The 21,207-nt window shown below is 41.1% G+C and overlaps 1 long non-coding RNA gene across 1 annotated transcript; it reads right to left on the reverse strand.

Annotated features, from left to right (window-relative positions):
- Positions 1-6,408: 6,408 nt before the first annotated feature.
- LOC148509134 (uncharacterized) lies at positions 6,409-6,855 on the reverse strand. Its single transcript, XR_015869490.1, has 3 exons — positions 6,815-6,855; positions 6,612-6,655; positions 6,409-6,444 (listed from the first exon to the last, which is right to left on the reverse strand). It is a non-coding gene; the product is annotated as an uncharacterized LOC148509134 (long non-coding RNA).
- Positions 6,856-21,207: the final 14,352 nt, after the last annotated feature.

Genomic DNA, 21,207 nt, shown 5'->3' on the forward strand with positions numbered 1-21,207 from the left:
AACAAAACACTCAGAGACTCAACTGATATGTTAAATTGCATTCATTGAAACCAATGTACAAAAAAAAGGGAAAATCAGACATTTCTATACAAACTAACGCGGGCAACAGCTGGCAGTATATTTTCTCTCAGCAATTATATAACATTCTTCACTAAGTTGAATACAAATAAGCCAAAAAACATTTCTTAAAGTGCACCACCTGTACAGAAATTGCTGTTATTGTCAACAATTTATAAGCATGCAATAAATATGTTAAGGTAATAGGAACATTGAGTTATACACATAGGGCCTGATTCAGTAAGGATTGCTATTGCGATTAGGCACACAGACGGACAATTGCTGCGTACTACACATGCGTATGCATTGCAATGCGCGTGCGCAAAGGTTCCACTGTGATCATGCTGCGATCACAGAGACTACATAGACCCATCACAGAGCGATTGACAGGAACTGAGCGTTTGAACGCTGTTACAGGGGCGTGCATAAATTAGCCACTGTGATGGCATACACAGCTTGAGCGCTCACTACGTGCAACAAAGTTAGCAATTTCTGAGTAAGGTCAGGGCTGCTGTAATTCTGCGTGAGGGACCTATGATACTCGATGTTACCGATCTTTTTGAAGGATTGTGAAGTATTACGGATGTGAGATAGCGGTAGTGGGAGACAATGGGCGTCTCTATGCTGGCAGTGCGACTGCATTGCAATCATTAGCATATTTTCGCAGCAGACCTGCGTGCGATTATTGAGCTGCGATCACAATAGCGATCCTTATAGTATCGGGCCCATAGTTGCAGGGTAAATTGTAGTGTGACCTTTCTTATGTAATGTTATTTTGATCTCGACTATTTGAAAGTTAACAGGTAAAATCTTACATTATGTGAGCAGAGGCATTTAATCTTCATGTACATGCATGCATGTTTGTTAAAGTAACTAATTAGTATCCATGATTCCAGTAAAATAAAGCTAAATGTTAATTTCCTTGAAACTGTGATTTACTGGTGAATGCTTAACTGGTAACAGTATTGAATGTTGATACATTGTTTAATCTGTATTCGTTCCCTGAAATAAATGGTAAATTTAACGGGAAACCTGTAGTGGTTACTTCTTACTTTGGTATCACCCTCCTTACCTCTCTGAACCAGCAAGAAGAACCAAGAGATTCATTTACTTCTGGTAAGTTACACAGAAAATAGAAAGAAAGTTGTCGAATGCTGATTTCACCTTTAATATTAACTAATAATATATGCTTTCTGTAATAAAATACTTTTAATGTTATCAATGCGCCCAACAAACTTAAAACACTACATACGAGCCCTATGTTTTTAGTAAGACAAATACATATAGTTAAATACCTTTAAAAACATATATAGAGAATACTTAATTTATACACCACATTTGGAGCCAGTATTGAATAAACAGAAATAATATATATATATATATATATATATATATATATATATATATATATTGATATCATGGATAATTAATACTCCCACATAGTAGTAAAAAAATAATAATAAAAAAACAGAAATAATAGCAGGGAAGTCTGTTAAGCAATTTCAAGCTGTAGTTCAGGATTAGCAGTCAAAGCATATACTGTAGATCAGACGGCCATGCAGTAAGTAAGCTTAAGTAGCAATGTAGCAATAGTTATTTAGCTGGCAATTTTTAAACAGTATCCTATGTACCGCCTATGATTTCAAGAAGAGTCACTTTCTCAATGTCCTAAAACAGAGAGCGTTTAATTTGCCTATACTATACTGTCACGTTTGGTGTCTGAGAGTTACCTGACTCAGGTGATGAACTGGATTCAGCTGAGAGTGGCATGACAGGAATCACAGATGAGGTAGATAGCTCTATTGCAAGACTTATGTGGCAGTGAGAACTGCCTTTGATGATAAATGACAGGAACTTGGAACCAGTAGAAAACTTGGAGGAACCGGACTGGGACCGGCAGGAAGACTTGCTGAGTTGAACTGGTGAACTAAAGAACTTGGGCTTTGACTTCAGACTGGAGTGACGTGGATTGAACTGAAGAACGTGGGCTTTGACTCCAGACTGGAGTGACGTGGATTGAACTGAAGACCTTGGGCTTTGCCTGCGGACTGGAGTGACGTGGATTGAAATGAAGAACTTGGGCTTTGAGTCCGGACTGGAGTGACGTGGATTGAACTGAAGAACGTGGGCTTTGACTCCAGACTGGAGTGACGTGGATTGAACTGAAGACCTTGGGCTTTGCCTGCGGACTGGAGTGACGTGGATTGAACTGAAGAACTTGTGCTTTGACTCCGGACTGGAGTGACGTGGATTGAACAGAATCCGGATTGGGACCGGAACGGGCAGAATCTGGGCTGGAACCGGAACGGGTTTGGAACTTGACTCTGGACTGGAATAATGTGACAATGGCTGAAGGGAAATCAGGTAATGCTGAGACGAGGGCTAAACAGGGTAATCTGGAAATGCTGTGACAAAGGCTGGAAGTCAGGAGCAGGCTGGATTGGGTATTTGGGAATAACAGGTTCAGGAAGGAATAGGTAGGTCTGGGAATTTCAGCAAGGACTGGGTAGGTAGAGGGAGTAGGAGTTGATCCACAGCAGGAAGCAAAGGCAGGGTAACACGGTGCAGGTTTGCAGGGAGCCAGGGATCAACCAGGAGTAGGGCAAGCAGCGGACCACAAGACTAAGGTCAGGGGCGCAGGAACTCACTTATAGCTGATGCTGAAAGACGCGAGTTGCACTGGCCTGGGAACTAGCAGGATTTCCAGATGCTCCAGGTATTGCTGTAAGCAGGACTTCTGGATTTGCCAGGTATTGCTATAAGCAGGACTTCTGGATTTGCCAGGTATTGCTGTAAGCAGAACTTCTGGATTTGCCAGGTATTGCTGTAAGCAGGATTTCTGGATTTACCAGGTATTGCTGTAAGCATCACTTCTGGATTTGCCAGGTATTGCTGTAAGCAGGATTTCTGGATTTGCCAGGTATTGCTGTAAACAGGATTTCTGGATTGCCAGGTATTGCTGTAAGCAAGATTACCGGATGAACTAGTCTAGTAACCAGCAGAAGCCTGGGATACACTAGTACTCAGAAGTAGCACAAACTATACACCACGGGAAATAACGAGATGTTCAGATGTTCAGGGCCAGAATGCTATCAGAGGAGGGTGTTTATACCCTGGGTCTCGCAGGAATTGGTGGATACGGACAGGTGGTCTGGTAGTAGCACTCTGAGTGGTGGAGGCACAACATGCAGAGGGAGTGATCATCTCTGCAGTACTGAGAGACAGAACCACACCTGTGATTCCAATCAAGGCTAGCAGTGTTCACAGACAGAGGAGGGTCCAGGTGAATAATCACTTGTGGAAAGGAATGCATTCCCAGCATGATCAGAGCAGATCTCCCAGGCAAATTACACACACATGGCCTGATTCAGAGCCGGACGCTCTGACAGAGCGCTCGCTCTGAATCAGGGCCGGCCTTCTGGTTTTTTAGAGCTGCTGGCTGCTCGTATAGCTGTTGGTGACCACCCACAGCTATAGCGAGTGGCCATGATGATGGTACCGATGAACAAGACCATCACGACCATCGGGCTTGTGACAAGAACCTTGTGGTAGGGTCTCGTGGCCACAAGCCCCAGAGAACTTTTGGCTCTAACAGAGCTGAAAGCTCTCCCAGTGACATCACTTGTGATGTCAGTGGGGCCGGCCCCAGATGGTAGGTGTTCCCATGGGAACGTCTCCATGTGGGCAGCCACGCCCCCAGTCCGCCCACAAAAGGGGGTGTGCTGTCACTCAACATCAACAGCACGCCCCATTTGGTACGAGACCCGGGGCTACGGTCTGCCCGTCGCTATCCGGGTCTCGCGCATGTGCACGACGGAGCCGGCTCCGTCATGCGCATGCGCACTGGGCCACCATCGACCCGCTTGCGAGCGCACAGTGCACGTGAGCTGATCTGAATCAGGCCCACAGATCCATGAGACAGCTAGCAGGGGTAAGTCTACAGGCAAAAGGTGAAAACTAGACAGGGTCGTGACATATACTTCAAAATAATTTCAACAAGTAATATAATAACAGTAGTTTATATATATATTGTTTGAGCATTTTTTTTAATTGTATGTATTACATCACAGTTAACACCACAAAAGAGTCTCGAGAAAGCTAGTCAAACCTCCCAAATTTTTATATATATTTAAATATTACAATATAAAACTATACCAAACAATTAATTTTAAAACAAACTGGGATGCTCTAAACTCTATGGTGTTTATTATAACAATGTATAAAGATTGCAGAAGTTGTAACACATGTCAAAATGCCTTGTATCGCAAATATATATTTTTTATAGACTGAATGAGAGTCAAAACAGATTTTTTTTAAAAAAAACAAAAACATTTTTTTTTTTAAATGTTTGTGTCATATAGGAGCTTAACCATCACATTGTCCATTGTCTCTGTTGGTAGAACATAACAAGAATTACAGATATGGAGCTTCAAGCAATGCAAAGTACAGACAATTTGGAAAAGACATGTCTTTAATAAAAGTTTAACAAGTAACATTTTTACATTTGTTAATATAGTGTGTTTATATTTAAGTTATATAAGCCATAACAATGTATAACAGTTTTTCTTTTTTTTTTAAGCAATGGTAGTCTTTTTGGAGGATGTTGATATGAACATTTACAGTACTTGAGTGGAAGTAAAGATGGTAAGTAAAACACACCTAACAAACATCTGAAATATGGAACTTAGAACAAAAGTGGATAAAACCAAGATTCATCTTTGTAGTTCTCTAAAAATAGAATCTTTTTGGTATACTGTATGTAGCATCATCCAATAGATTTTGCTACATTTATATGGTTTTGAAAGTAGGTACGCGGTGACAGAGCTAACATACACCAAAAAAATGCAGAAATACTACTTACATATCAAGGAATTTTATAAGATTATAGTTGATAATTTCTCCATCAGATATCTTATTGATGCATGTGTATGTGACGCTTATTTTTTTCAAATAGATCGGTAACACTTCCAGTGCACGCCAATAAGATATCATTAAAATATGTAAATCCAAGGCACTTCAACCGATGGCCACCTTTTTGAAGATGCATCTTTTTGGAGTATGTAGGTTTGACATTTTGATTTTCCAAAAAAACGGGAAAACTGCTGACATACCGGAAAAAGTATGCATTATGGTAAAGTAACAATCATTATAGTTTTGGATACTTTATTCTAGTACAGCGATAATTTACAGTTTTTTGCTTTAAGAGGCTGCCAAATTTTACTTAATAACATGTGTCTACATATTCGCATTATCATGGTTTATATACACCAAAAGATGACTGTGAAAGATGTTAAACTTAAAAAAAAAAAAAAAAAGTTCAAGGGAGAAAATGCATCTTTTGGGGGTATGAAGCTTTGACAGTTTGATTTGCAAAAACATTGATAGAAATCAGAAAGCCCATAGCAACCAATCAGATGTTAGCTATTATCTTCTAGAAGGTACTAGATAAATAATAAGTAAAATCTGATTGGTTGCAATGGGCAACCTCTCCACTTCCAAAAAGCAGCACTTAAGTAAATATACCCCTAGTAGAGTGGTTTACAATAACATCTTTTTAGTGTATGAAGCTGTGAAAGTTTGCTTTACTAAAACGTATCTACATCGTATGTGCACCAATAAGATAACTGTGAAAAATGACGATCAAGGACGGTTCAACAAAATGTACATTATTAATGTCATATCAGTTTTAAGAACATCATCTTTTTCCGAAAAGGAGCTGGGACAGTCAGTTTTCTCCAAAATATGTTAGAAACCCAGCAATCAGCTAACTTAAAGCAAAAAGATTGTGTAGGAGGTTGTTGAGTTTTTTTTTACATAAAATATATAGAAACATACAGGCATTTATAAGCATTCAGCTAAACTACAACAAAAAAAAAATAAAAATATGTTAAAGTGGATTGAATGAAATTGATATAAAAAAAAGTACATATGTTTTAAAAATGAAGATTTTTGGAGTATGGAGCTGAGAATGATAGCATATACAAACTGACATGTACTGTAAATTTTCCTTAGGGTCATACGGTGAATATATCCCGAAAAAATTACATATGGGTTTGCCGTTTTAAAATAAAAAAAGAAAAATTAAAATACAATGTATAACAATAGTTTTGTATTATAAAAACAGTTTTAAAACTAGCATGTAGTAGCAGAAATACAAGTTTTCCATTGAGTTTGTAATGCATAAGTAGTTTAACAAAATTTTACAACATTTGAAAAAATGCAATACATCTTCGTGGTAAAAGTCCAAATTGCTTTAACCAGTGAACCTAAATGGTAAGGTCCATAATCTTAAAAACATTTCAAAAAAATATTTCAGCAAAGTCCTTCCAATGTGTTCAATTTCTAGATTTTGTCCTTTGTATCTTTGTGTCCAGGATTTCTGTAAAACTACAATACAATATTACTTATATATAGATATAAATAATTTTTTATAGCTTGTCTCCCAACTACTAATCTATGAGCTGCTGGTTGGCCTTCCTTCCACACCTATACTATCTTTTAACTGGTATCACTATTCCTCCCTGTCCCTGTTTACCCATCCATGAACTATTTACCTGCAGGGAGTCATCAGTAGTCATCCTCCTCCCCTTGGTTCATTCTGTAAAGAAAAGAGTAAATTAATAATAAAATCCAAAGAAAAAGTAATCTGCCTGTAACTGCTCTTTAACCTGCTGGCTGGGCTTCCCACCACAACCTAGCCCACTACCTTCTACCAGTCTCCATTCCCCACCCTGTCCACAAGATTTACATTACATACAGTAAATAGTTAAGGAAGTCTAGTCTTCTTGTCTGTCCAGTAGCTTCAAGCCATGAGAGAGAGTAAATGCTGGTACATCCTGTAAAGAAAGAAAAAAAAAAGAGTTTAAAGAAAGGAGAAAAATATAATAGTCTGCCCACAACTACTCTTTTACCTTCTGGGTTATCTTCCTGCCAAACAACTACTACCTTCTAGTGTTCTCAGGTCCCCACCCTGTCCCTAGGGACCACCACACATAAACACAGAAACCCAAAGGGAGCCATCTGCGGTCCTCCTCCTGCCTCTTTTCTGTCCATAAGCTGCATGCCTGAAGGGTAGTTAACACTAGATAATCTGCATAGATAAAAAAAATGATAGGGTCACTATAATATGCTCTAAAAAATATATAAAAAATGTAAAAAAAAATGTCTTACCTAGCTGGGTTTATAGAAACTAAGGAAGCAGACAACCTTAAAAACAACTACTACAACATGTTAGTAAAGAGTGATTTTTAACTGAAATAACAACTTCAACAAATTCAAAATATGATATATATAAAAGTAACATTGAACTAGAGATGAGCGGGTTCTGATCTCAGAGATCCCAAACCATCCGAACTTAGGGGATCCGAGTCGGCTCGGGTTTTCCCGCCTGACTCGGATTTCAAAATGAGGCAAAACATCATCATCCCATTGTCAGATTATCACGGGTTTTGGATTCTATAAAGGTCCCGCGATCGTCGCCAATTTTCATTCCGGCTGTGGAGAGTGAAGAGGGAGGGAGCTGGGAGCTGTGCTGCGCTGCTGTTGGGGCTGCTTTTGTGCATTGTTACTTGTGAGGTTGTGCTGGGAGCTGTGCTGTGCTGCTGTTGTGCATAATTGAGGTGTCCTGTCCATAGTGGCTGGCTGGTTGTTATCCATAGGGGCTGGCTGGCTGGCTGGCTTTTTCTGGCTGATGTCCTGACCCTAGGGGCTGGCTTGCTGGCTGGTTGTGGTCCATAGGGGCTGGCTGGCTGTAGTCAATGTTAATCCATATAGGGGCTGGCTGGCTGTTGTCCTGTCCATAGAGGCTGGCTGGCCATAGTCCATAGGGGATGGCTGGCTGTTGTCCACAGGGGCTGGCTGGCTGTTCTGCTGTGTTGTCCAGGGGGTGCTATGTCTATCAGGGGTGCTCTTCTTCACCCCCAGTGTAAAAAAATAAAAACTATTTTTTGTGTGTGCGTATTAGCCACACCAGCAGTGTGAAAATAAAAACAATTGTTTGTGTGTACACCACCAGTGTGAAAATAAAAACAATTTTTTTGTGTGTACACCACCAGTGTGAAAATAAAAACAATTTTTTTGTGTGTGAGTGTTAGCCTGCCACACCACCAGTGAAAAAATAAAAACATTTTTTGTGTGTGTGGTTGGTTGTGTGCATTAGCCGCAACTTAGCTGCACTATAATTGCTTGGTGAAACTGCTGTAAGACCACAGTGAGTATGGAGGACAGTCACATGACAGGAGAGCAGGATACACATACCAGTCTTGTAGCTGCCGGCAGCAGTCATGATGACGATGCAAGGCCGTCAACGTCATCTATGAAGGCCGATGTACCAGGGATTAAGTCAGGACAAAAAGTCAGGCTAAAAATATCAACTTTTACCCTGTTAAAGAAAAAAAATCTAAAGCTAAGTAAGCTTTAGAGAAACAAAAAATTGGCAATATGCCATTCACTACAGTGGCAAGGAAAGGATAAGGCCTTGGCCTTTATTTATGACTGGTGGTTCTAGTTGTGAAGATTTAAGCCTTTCTGCTTGTAGAAGAGGTATAAAATAAAATTAAAATTGCCTCCGAAAAGTCACAGATCCCCGAAGAGAGTACAAGTTTGTCCGCGGTTGCCATGTGTGAGCCTGAAATTTCTGATACTGTACTTCAAGAGGATCATACTTCCACCATGTGTGTGCCCTCTGCAAATGTGGGGATGAGCAGCACAAGTCAACATGCTGACGTAGAAATCGAGGATGCTTCTGTGTAATTGCACAAGGAGGATGACGAGGATATTTATGTAGTTGGCGATAACAACAACAGGGATGATGAGGATGTTGATGATGATGATGTGGATGTTTGTCCAAAAACTGTAAATCAGGCAACAGTTGTTGCCCATGGTGGGAAAAATCCAATTGTTGTCATGCCTGGGCAAAGGACCAAAAAATCCACATCTCATGTGTGAAATCATTTCCACCCAAATCCGGACAACCTTTGCCAAGCCATTTGTAACCATTGCCATGTAACAGTGAGTAGAGGTAAGGACCTTAACCATCTTGGAACCTCCTCCCTGTTACATCACTTGCAGTGCATTCATCAACTTGGAAAGGGTATTGAAACTTTGGGGACAAAAAACGAACAACAATCAGTCCAGTCACCTAGCTGCTCCCTTCTATCTGGACCCAAGCACCTGCAATCTCCACCACCAACACCTGCATCATCAGCAACATCCTCATTCATGATCAGAAGTAGTCCTGCATCCAATATCATAAGGACTGACTCCTCTCCTATCCATTGTTCCTCAGAAGGATCCTTGAGTGCTACGCCTGCTGCTGTTGCTATGAGTGGATCTTCATCCCAAAAGGGGACCAGGAAGAAGAGTACTTTTAGTAGTTCAAGTACAACCAAACAATTGACTGTCACACAATCCCTTGCATTGGAGAACAAGTAAGACAGCAAACACCCAGTTCCACAGCGGATTACTGACGCCATAACAGCTGGTATTAGATGTGCGGCCAGTATCTGCCATTAATGCAGTGGGTTTTAGACAGTTAATAGAGGTCCTGTGTCCTATGACTGTGACAGCCCACTGGGTAGGTGTATTGCCTACAACAGTGCAAACAGCAGCAGCATCTAACAAATGCCAGCTCATTCAGAGGCAGGCTACTCTGTGTTTCACCGGTTTCACTAAGAGGCATACCGCTGAGAACCTCTTAGAAAAACTCAGGGAAATCATTGCAAAATGGCTTACCCCACTTGGACTCTCCTCGGGGTTTGCAATTTCTGACAATGCCAGCAATCATGTGCGAGCATTACATGTGGGTGAATTCGAACACATCCCATGTTTTGTTCACACAATTAATTTGGTGGTGTAACAGTTTAAAAAAATGACAGGGGTGTGCAGGAGATGCTCTCGGTGGCCTGAAAGATTTCTGGACATTTTCGACATTCAGCAACTGCGTTTCAAAGATTGCAGCACCAGCAAGAACTGTTGAATTTGCCCTGCCATCAGCTGAAGCAAGAGGTAGTAACTAGGTGGAATTCTACCCTCTATATGCTTCAGAGGATGGAGGAGCAGAAAAAGGCCATCCAAGGCTACACTGCTGCCTATGACATAGGGAGAGGAGCAGGAATGCACCTTAAGTCAAGCACAGTGGAGAATAATTTTCATGTTGTGCAAGGTTCTCAAACCCTTTGAACTTGCCACATGTGAAGTTAGTTCAGACGCTGCCAGAGGTCATTCGCCTAATCAGACTTTTGAAAAAACAGATGGAGAAACTGAAGGAGGAGCTGAAATGGAGTGATTCCGCTAAGTATGTCGGACTTGAAGCGAATGAAGGGCTTGATCTATGACAGGATCCAAGGGTCGTCAATCTCTTGAAATCAGATCACTGTATTATGGCGACCATACTTGATCCTAGGTTTAAGTCATACCTTGTGTCTTTCTTTCCGACGGATATAAATCTGAAAAGATGCAAAGAGCTGGTGATGAAAAAATTGTCAGCTCAAGCGGAACGTGACACAGCAGCATCTCATCCTTCATTTTCTACAGCTGCCAGGAAAAACTAAATTTTCCTTAAAGACCCACTGCTGGTGGTGATACAGATCACTCAGAGAAACCTCATAACATCTGGTTGGGTCTGAAAGAACTGGCTACAATGAGTGACATGTCTACCGTGACTTTGTCTGATATGGTCACCATTCAGAGAATGGTGGATGATTATTTTAGGGATAGCATCGAAATAGGCATCTCACTCAGTCCCTTTCACTACTGGCAGGAAAAAGAGGCAATTTAGAGTCCCTTACACAAACTGTCTTTGCTGTACTTAAGTTGCCCACCCTCCAGTGTGTACTCTGAAAGAGTTTTCAGCGCAGTCGGGAACCTGTGGAAAAGATGATGTTCATCAAAGTGAATTATAAATTCCATGAGGAAGACCTTCACCAGCACTTAAGTCCAATAAATACAGAAGCGTCTGTAATGGTGGATTCCAGTGGGGACTAATTAATATTGTGTGAAGAAGAGGAGGATGCACAGACTGATGGGGATGACGATGACGACATCTAATCTAATGTATTTTAAAGCCAGTTTGTGTATGGGATCGTTCCCACCAATGTCCACTGCGCATTGGCAGCTTGTTTTGTGTGGGGTCCAAACAAACCAATAATTTCAGCCACAAGTGGCAGTCCCTGTTGCTGAAGTGATTGGTTTGTTAAACTGTGAATGTCCTGTTTCATATATACAACATAAGGGTGGGTTGGAGGGCCCAAGGACAACTCCATCTAGCACCTTTTTCCTTTCCATTATGTGCTTTTTGTGGCATTGTTGCCTGATATTTTTAATGTTATGGTTTATGAATGTCCAGAAATTGTAATGGCCACAGACAGCATCTCCCGCATGCCCCTTTAATTTTTTTTAAAGAAAATTCTAAACCAATTGCTGCTTGTGTCAACCTGGCGGCACAAGTCACACAACAGTGACATTCAGCCAAGGGTTTTCAGCCCTCAAGGCTGCTACATGCCCCAAAGGCTGCATCCTGCTTCACGGCCCAAAGGCCACCTGTCGTCACTCCTCACCAGCCCTCAAGGCTGTAAAGGACGCAACTTGCCAAGAGTTCCAGGCCTCAAGGCTGTTGCAGGACTGGCTCCTTCCTTATCATTGCTCTGTATACCACTACTACTCAGCCCAGAGGCTGCATCAACAATTAACTATCAACTATCAGTCAGTGGCTGCACCAATTATCAAGTATCAGCTCTCCTTACATCAGCCAGTGGCTGCACCAATTATCAATTCTTCAGCCAGTGGCTGCACCAATTATCAAGTATCAATTTTTCTTACTTCAGCCAGTGGCTACACCAATTATCAATTCTTCAGCCAGTGGCTGCACCAATTATCAAGTATCAACTCTTCTTACTTCAACCAGTGGCTTCACCAATTATCAATTCTTCAGCCAGTGGCGGCACTAATTATCAAGTTTCAACTCTTCTTACTTCAACCAGTGGCTGCGCCAATTATCAATTCTTCAGCCAGTAGCTGCACCAATTATCAAGTATCAACTCTTCTTACTTCAGCCAGTGGCTGCAATAATTACCAACTCTTCAGCCAGTGGCTGCACCAATTATCAAGTGTCAACTCTTCTTACTTCAGCCAGTGTCTGCGCCAACTTTCAATTCTTCAGCCAGTGGCTGCACCAATTATAAAGTATCAACTCTTCTTACTTAAGCCAATGGCAGCACCAACTATCAATTCTTCAGCCAGTGGCTGCACCAATTATCAAGTATCAACTCTTCTTACTTAAGCCAATGGCTGCACTAACTATCAATTCTTCAGCCAGTGGCTGCACCAATTATCAAGTATCAACTCTTCTTACTTCAGCCAGTGGCTGCGCCAACTCTCAACTATCAATTCTTCAATCCTCAATGGGTACCCCAACCATCATCTTTGCACAGTCCTCAACTCTATTTATCACTCAGTTTTGAGCCAACTAGCTGGATGCAACCTTTTGGCCCTTAACTAGATGAAAAATAATAAATTTTGTGAGCTGTAATGTGGCCAAAATTGACTGGAAATTAGTGGAAATAAATGTTATTGAGTTTAATAATACTGTAGGAACAAAAACAGGCCCAATTTATGTGATTTTAGCTGTTTTTATGATTTTTTAAGAAAAAATCCAGATCCACAACCAAAACCAAAAAACAAAACACAGAGATGAGGTTTTGGCAAAACCAATCCAAATCCAAAACCAGGGGAGATCCAGATCCAAAACCAAAACACGAGGGTCGGCGCACATCTCTACATTTAACTGTAGTTCATTATATACAAACTGTTATTCCTGATGCATAATACAGGGGTGATTGTAATCCTGAAAATAAAAATAAATATGAATTGATAGGACTGTTTGATTCTTTATTTAAATTTAGAATACTGGTATGAAATACTCACATGTAAAATACTCATCAATGACATGACGTTTTGTGTTGTGGCCAGTATTATTGTGATCCCCTACTGCCGTAGAAAGATCCTGATCCAAATAAACATCCGGATCAATGTCCACAGTAAGAATGTTTGTGGCACAGATGTTGTCCAAAATACTGCATGCATTTACTCAGTGGCGTAACTTCATCTCAGTTGCCCGGAGGCAAGATAAATGTTGGCGCCCCCCCCCCACAAGTTTAAAACAATGCCCCTATGACATGATGCAAGATTCTCCCAATTACACATGTAGCACTGAAAGATTATAAATGTCTCACTTTACTTTTTTCAAAATCACTGCTCTCACCTTTTATTTGACAAATAATATCTTTATGATAAATTAGATATACCTCCAGTGCTACCATATACACACATCTGTATATATATATATATATATATATACAGTTAGGTCCATAAATATTGGGACATTGACAGAATTTTCAGATTCACCACCACAATGGTTTGGAAATGAAACAAACAAGATGTGCTTTAACTGCAGACTTTCACATTTAATTTGAGGGTAATTACATCCAAATCGGGTGAACGGTGTAGGAATTACAACAGTTTCAATATGTGCCTCCCACTTTTTAAGGGGCCAAAAGTAATGGGACTATCAACTCAAAAGCTATTTCATGGACAGGTGTGGGCTATTCCCTCGTTATTTCATTATCAATTAAGCAGGTAAAAGGTCTGGAGTTGATTCTAGGTGTGACATTTGCATTTGGAATCAGTTGCTGTCAACTCTTAATATGAGATCCAAAGAGCTGTCACTATCAGTGAAGGAAGCTGTCAGTAGGCTGAAGAATCAAAACAAACCCATCAGAGAGATAGCAAAAACATTAGGTGTGGCCAAATCAACTGTTTGGAACATTCTTAAAAAGAAAGAACGCACCGGAGAGCTCAGCAACACCAAAAGACCAGGAAGACCACGGAAAACAACTGTGGTGGATGACAGAAGAATTATTTCCCTGGTGAAGAAAAACCCCTTCACAACAGTTGGCCAAATCAAGAACACTCTCCAGGAGGTAGATGTATATGTGTCAAAGTCAACAATCAATAGAAGACTTCACAAGAGTGAATATAGAGGGTTCACCACAAGATGTAAACCATTGGTGAGCCACAGAAACAGGAAGACCAGATTAGAGTTTGCCAAACAACATCTAAAAAAGCCATTACAGTTCTGGAACAACATCCTATAGACAGATGAGACAAAGATCAACTTGTACCAAAGTGATGGGAAGAGAAGAGAAGGAAAGGAACTGCTCATGATCCAAAACACACCACCTCATCAGTGAAGCATGGTGGTAGTGTCATGGCGTGGGCATGTATGGCTGCCAATGGAAATGGTTCCCTTGTATTTATTGATGATGTGCCTGCTGACAAAAGCAGCAGAATGAATTCTGAAGTGTTTCGGGCAATATTATCTGCTCATATTCAGTCAAATGCTTCAGAACTCGTTGGACAGCGCTTCACAGTGCAGATGGACAATGACCCAAAGCATACTGCAAAAGCAACAAAAGAGTTTTTTAAGGCTAAAAAGTGTAATGTTATGCAATGGCCAAGTCAATTCAGTGACCTGAATCCGATTGAGCATGCATTTCACTTGATGAAGACAAAACTGAAGGGAAAATGCCCCAAGAACACGCAGGAACTGAAGACATTTGCAGTAGAGGCCTGGCAGAGCATCACCAGGGATGAAACCCAGTGTCTGGTGATGTCTATGCGTTCCAGACTTCAAGCTGTAATTGCCTGCAAAGGATTTGCAACAAAGTATTAAAAAGTGAAAGTTAGATTTAGGATTGTTTAGTTTTGTCCCATTACTTTTGGCTCCTTAAAAAGTGGGAGGCACATATAGAAACCGTTGTAATTCCTACACCGTTCACCTGATTTGGATGTAATTTCCCTCAAATGAAATCTGAAAGTCTGCAGTTAAATCACATCTTGTTTCTTTCATTTCAAAGCCATTGTGGTGGTGAATAGAGGACAAAATATGAAAATTCTGTCAATGTCCCAATATTTATGGACCTGACTGTGTATATATATATATATATATATATATATATACAGTGTGTGTGTGTGTAGCACTGGTGGAGGTGTATCTGATTTATTTTAAAGACATTATAATCTTGCTCTAAATTTAAATGCATCATGAATTTGGAGGGCTACAGGGGCGGGGTTGGTGCTGGCGGGGGCGATATATTTAAAGAGTATATATCTTATCACTATGTCATGTAAGGGGGAGGGTGACATATTTATAGAGCATATGTTTTATTATCACTGTAATGTTAGAGGGGGAGTATATTTAAAGAGCATATGTTTTATCACTCTGTCATGTTAAATAATTCAACATGGCAGAGTGATAAAATATATGATCTTTAAATATACTCCCCCCCCCCCAACATGGCAGAGTGGTAAAATATATGCTTTATAAATATATCATCCCCCCCCTCCCTCAGCACCCCCCCCCTCCCCCGCCCCGAGTCCAACGCCAGGCAACGACCCCACCCCACCCCTCATCAGGCTTGGCTTGCGAGACACTGTGACAGGCAGACTTACTTGATTTTTACTGCCTGTCTCCCCAGTCACAGTGCCACAGCCCGCTACGCTGCCGACACAGATCCTCTCTCTCCCGGGTCTCGGCCGCACTCTCCACAGTGTCTCTGACTCTCCACCACGGTCCGGTCTGCAGTGTCGGGAGGCTCCTCAGAGTAAGGGGCACGGGACAGGCACAGGGTGAGGTCGCGGGTGGTCACATGATACGTGGTGACGTCCGCGGCTCGCCGAGACCACAGAGCACACAGTGTGTAGTGGAGCCGGAGGAGCGCCGCTGATGCTGATTGGCACTTTTTTTACAGCGAAGCCGGCGGCAGCCTAGCGGTATAGGTGTAGCATGTAGATGATGCGGTGGAAGTGGAACGGCCGGGACCCTGGAGACAATAGAGCCAGCTCAGCCAGATGCCCCCTTCAGTTCTGGGCGCCCGGCGACAACTGACTTCATTGTCTCCAGGAGTTCCGCCACTGCATTTACTACTGTATGTCACAAACCTTTGAGGGTGAATACAATAGCACATCACCAGATCTGTCTAAGCACCGAAACTGTCTCTTAAGGGCACCAAAGTCTGTTCAAATACTCCCTTTGTTGAAATGTGTGCCAATTAGTATCTTTTTTCATTAGGAGGTTGTGGATCAGACAATGGTGTTAGCATTCTCAGTTGGCATCCATAAACAGCATCTCCTATCAAAAATACAGGAGTATTATTTTAGGTACGGTTCATACATTTTCTAACACGCACACATAAAGAAATTGCCACTCTATACTCACCAACTACTAAGGGGACTGTTGTAGGATAAATGAGTTGTGAGTCGATACAGAGAAGCCAACTAAAACGTTCCAGATTCTTTGATAAGCATTGCATACCATCTCAACATTGATGGAATGGAAATATTTTTGATTGTGAATACATTTCTCTGTTCTATATGGTAGGGTCAATGCTACATGGGTACAATCTGTAGCACCCATGACATTGGGCATACAGGCATTTGAAAAAAAACCTTTTTTTTACCTCCTGCCATTCACTTTCAGGTAATGGCCAATTGTTTGTTTGTTTCCTGAAGGCCTTTAATACTGGATTTAAAATCCTGGAAAGAGGCCAGGGAAATTCCAGCCATGACAAAGTGGGGGATGGAAAGTGCCGAAAGCAAAACTATATAGGGCCGCCAACAAATGTATTAAACCAGGGACCGCCTTATTGTTGGTAGTCCTGAGTCCCATGTTTGGCATTAAAATATCTTACAAATTTGAAATAGACAAGGCGATACAGTCTGATCATCTCTGCCTCATGAGGGTCTGCCAGCAAACACCTTCTACGATAAAGGTTTGTCTTTGGTATTTGCACCGATTCTGAACCAGAGGATGCAGTTGTTTCGGTACCCACATTCTCACCCTTATTTTCATGTTCAGACAAACTCTGCGCAATTATCCGACTCTCAAACACACCTTCCTCCATACACTCCTCTATAACAAGAACATCCATAGCATACCTTTGAATGCCTTTGAATGCCTCCATCTGGATTCAGCACAATATAAAGTTATCTGGATGCAAATATAGGTGGTGGCACACCCGACCTGCTCCAGCAAACCCCAGTGAGCAAATTATCACTTTCTGTTATGTTGGAGGAAGTGCTATTGGAAGGCACAATTTCTTGTTTTTATTATTTTAATTAGAGGGGTGGAAAAGACTGTACAACTATTTGGAAGTTGCAGACATAAATGTATCACTATTCTGGGTTACATTCCTTAAAAAATAATGGACTTTTTTAATATCTCGCAACTCTGAAACATGAAATTGAAAATAAGTGTTAAGTTAGATCATAACCATAGTTACCGCAAATTAGCAAGTAAATAGCTATTAAGATGTTCCTGCCTATTAATCCTATGTGGTCTTGCAGGTCAAGCAACTGTCATGCGCGCACTTCTTTAACAGGCATTAAAACGGGAAAAAATGGCAATTGTATAGTGCGTAACTTATCGTACGATCATTTTCAGGGAAAATTAGCATGCAATAGGAAAAAATGAGTTACCGCTGACAATTGAATATGCCCCCAAGTCTGCTATTAGGTCACTATGGACTTTACTATATAATCTTGCTAAATGTATCTTATTTTCCATTGAAATGATCTCATGTAATTATATACTCTCTAATCTTTAGGAACAACTGGTATCCTTTAATATCTTTATTTTTAAGAAACTAAACTTGTAAATGTCTAGGAGTATAACAATAGATTAAGTCCTCACTCCTTTGTGCCTTACCCTCCCATCTGTTCTTCCTTTATCTCTACTAAAATATGTCTTTAAATGGTTTTATTTATTTTAGGACATTCCAAGTGAATCTTTCCCTTCATTCTCTTTATAGGCCCACTGCTGGTGAAAATCCCACAGAGAACAGACCTAGCAGGCACTATAGAGATAGCCAATGAGTTCTATAGACATATAGACTATGTTACTTAAACAAATATAAAACTCAACATACAAATTACATTATAAAGAAATATAGCCCTACCTATATACCATTGGATAGTCAATATATTTACAAAAATATAACCTTACATACTATCGATCAGACACTCCATTTTACAGAAATATAATCATACATACAAACCATAGGTTAGACACCACATCAGTGATTCCCAACCTCGGTCCTCAAGGAACACTAACAGTCCTGGTTTTAGAGATATCCATGCTTGAGCACAGATGGTTAAATCAAGGTAGCGAAGGTACTAATTAAAACACCTATGCTTAAGTATGTATATATATATATATATACATATACACACACACAAAGAGAGCAAGAGAGAGAGGTAAATTGATAGATAGGACGGGATGTGCTATGGGCAAAACTGTGATCAGACCCCTTAAAATGCTGTTTTCGGGGCTTTGACCAAATTTGTCATAAGTGTCAAGCCCTGGAATGCAATACATTCCGGAGCTTGGACCCGATGGGTAACAGCATCTTAAAATGGCAATACCCAATAGAATGGCAATACCTGTGGGCTTCTTAGCGCAGTTCTTCTGGGAAGGATCCAATCGGACTACAATTTACTATAAGCTTCATCAAGACATGCAGTAATATTTTATAGATTGTATATATATATATATATATATATACATACAGTCAGGTGCATAAATAATGGGACACTGACAGAATTTTCATATTTTGGCCTCTATTCACCACCACAATGGCTTTGAAATGAAACAAACAAGTTGTGCTTTAACTGTAGACTTTCAGATTTAATTTGAGGGTAATTACATCCAAATCAGGTGAACGGAGTAGGAATTACAACGATTTCTATATGTGCCTCCCACTTTTTAAGGGGCCAAAAGTAATGGGACTATCAACTCAAAAGCTATTTCAGGGACAGGTGTGGGCTATTCCCTCGTTATTTCATTATCAATTATGCAGGTAAAAGGTCTGGAGTTGATTCTAGGTGTGACATTTGCATTTGGAATCAGTTGCTGTCGACTCTCAATATGAGATCCAAAGAGCTGTCACTATCAATGAAGCAAGCCATCATTAGGCTGAAAAATCCAAACAAACCCATCAGAGAGATAGCAAAAAACATAGGTGTGGCCAAATGAACTAAATTTAACATTCTTAAAATGAAATAGCGCACCAGAGAGCTCAGCAACACCAAAAGACCCGGAAGACCACGGATGACAGAAGATTTCCCTGGTGAAGAAAAACCCCTTCACAACAGTTGGCCAAAACAAGAACACGCTCCAGGCGGTCGGTGTATATGTGTCAAAGACAACAACCAAGAGAAGACTTCACAAGAGTGAATATAGAGGGTTCACCACAAGCTGTAAACCATTGGTGAGCCTCAAAAACAGGAAGACCAGATTAGAGTTTGCCAAACAACATCTAAAAAGCCATTACAGTTCTGGAACAACATCCTATGGACAGATGAGACAAAGATCAACTTGTACCAGAGTGATGGGAAGAGAAGAGAAGGAAAGGAACTGCTCATGATCCAAAACACACCACCTCATCAGTGAAGCATGGTGGTAGTGTCATGGCGTGGGCATGTATGGCTGCCAATGGAACTGGTTCCCTTGTATTTATTGATGATGTGCCTGCTGACAAAAGCAGCAGAATGAATTCTGAAGTGTTTCGGTCAGTATTATATGCTCATATTCAGTCAAATGCTTCAGAACTCGTTGGACAGCGCTTCACAGTGCAGATGGACAATGACCCAAAGCATACTGCAAAAGCAACAAAAGAGTTTTTTAAGGCTAAAAAGTGGAATGTTATGCAATGGCCAAGTCAATTCAGTGACCTGAATCCGATTGAGCATGCATTTCACTTGATGAAGACAAAACTGAAGGGAAAATGCCCCAAGAACAAGCAGGAACTGAAGACATTTGCAGTAGAGGCCTGGCAGAGCATCACCAGGTATGAAACCCAGCGTCTGGTGATGTCTATGCATTCCAGACTTCAAGCTGTAATTGCCTGCAAAGGATTTGCAACAAAGTATTAAAAAGTGAAAGTTATATTTAGGATTGTTTAGTTTGTCCCATTACTTTTGGCCCCTCACCAGGTTGCATGCGCTTGGTCTTTGTAGTTCAGCCACCTAATGCCACTCAATGCATTTCATCTTAAAATACTTCTTCAGGGATAATATGAAAAATGTAGTGTTGTAGGTCCTGGTATCCTCCACATGTCTAGTAATAATTCTATTAGTGATATATACATAGTATACTACTAGTGAATTAAGAAGAAAGATTCAGGAGAAATAAAAAGTATTAATGTAAAGCCTTGGAATTTTGCTTCTTTTTGCTACCCAAAAGGGGTATAGCTGCGATACTCTGAGATGTAGTAATCTGGTAGTGTGCAATAGGGTACATGGATACATTGGCACTGCTTGTACAGCTTGTGGTGTGCAATAAGGTACACAGAGGTGTTGGCACTGTTTGTACAGCACGCTAAATTGCGCACTGTGCTATATGCAATAAGGTACACAGAGGTATTTCAACTGTTTGTACAGTATGTAGTATACAATAAAGTACACTGTGGGAACAGTGCATAGTGTGAATGAGAGACAAATGCACTGGCACTGTGGGAACAGCGTGTAATAAGAGGCACAGATGTGTTGGCACTGTGGGAACAATATGTAGCATGCAATGAGATACATAGAGTAGATGCAATAATCCTTGAGCTCAAAACCAGACAGTGAGTGTATCAGAGTACACACGCACATAGATCATAAATGCAAACAGGTGAAATTGGCACAACCAAATACACTGGCGTCGACTCTAAGATCCTCACCAGACTTCACCAGGGATCCCTGTAAAAGGATATGGACTTTACTCAGTGAGGACCCAAGGGCCTGATTCAGACCCGCTCGCAAGCGGGTCCATGGCCAGGCAGTGCGCATGCACGGTGTGCGCACTGCACATGAATGAGCCCCGGAGCGAATGAGAAATCACTCGCTCCGGCGCTCGCATCCAAAAGGGGCGGCTGTTGATGTTGATCCACAGCTCGCCCCGTTTAATAGGCGGGTCAGGGGGGTGGCTTGCCAAACGGAGGTGTTCCCGAAGGAACACCTGCCGTTGGGGGGCGGCCCCACTGACATCACAAGTGATGTCAGTGGTAAGCTTCCGGCTTGATTAGAGCCAGAAGCTCACTGGGACTTGCAGCAGAC

This window comes from Taudactylus pleione, unplaced genomic scaffold (genome assembly GCF_031769625.1).
Source record: "Taudactylus pleione unplaced genomic scaffold, aTauple2 ptg000331l, whole genome shotgun sequence".
Taxonomy (NCBI): Eukaryota; Metazoa; Chordata; class Amphibia; order Anura; family Myobatrachidae; genus Taudactylus; species Taudactylus pleione.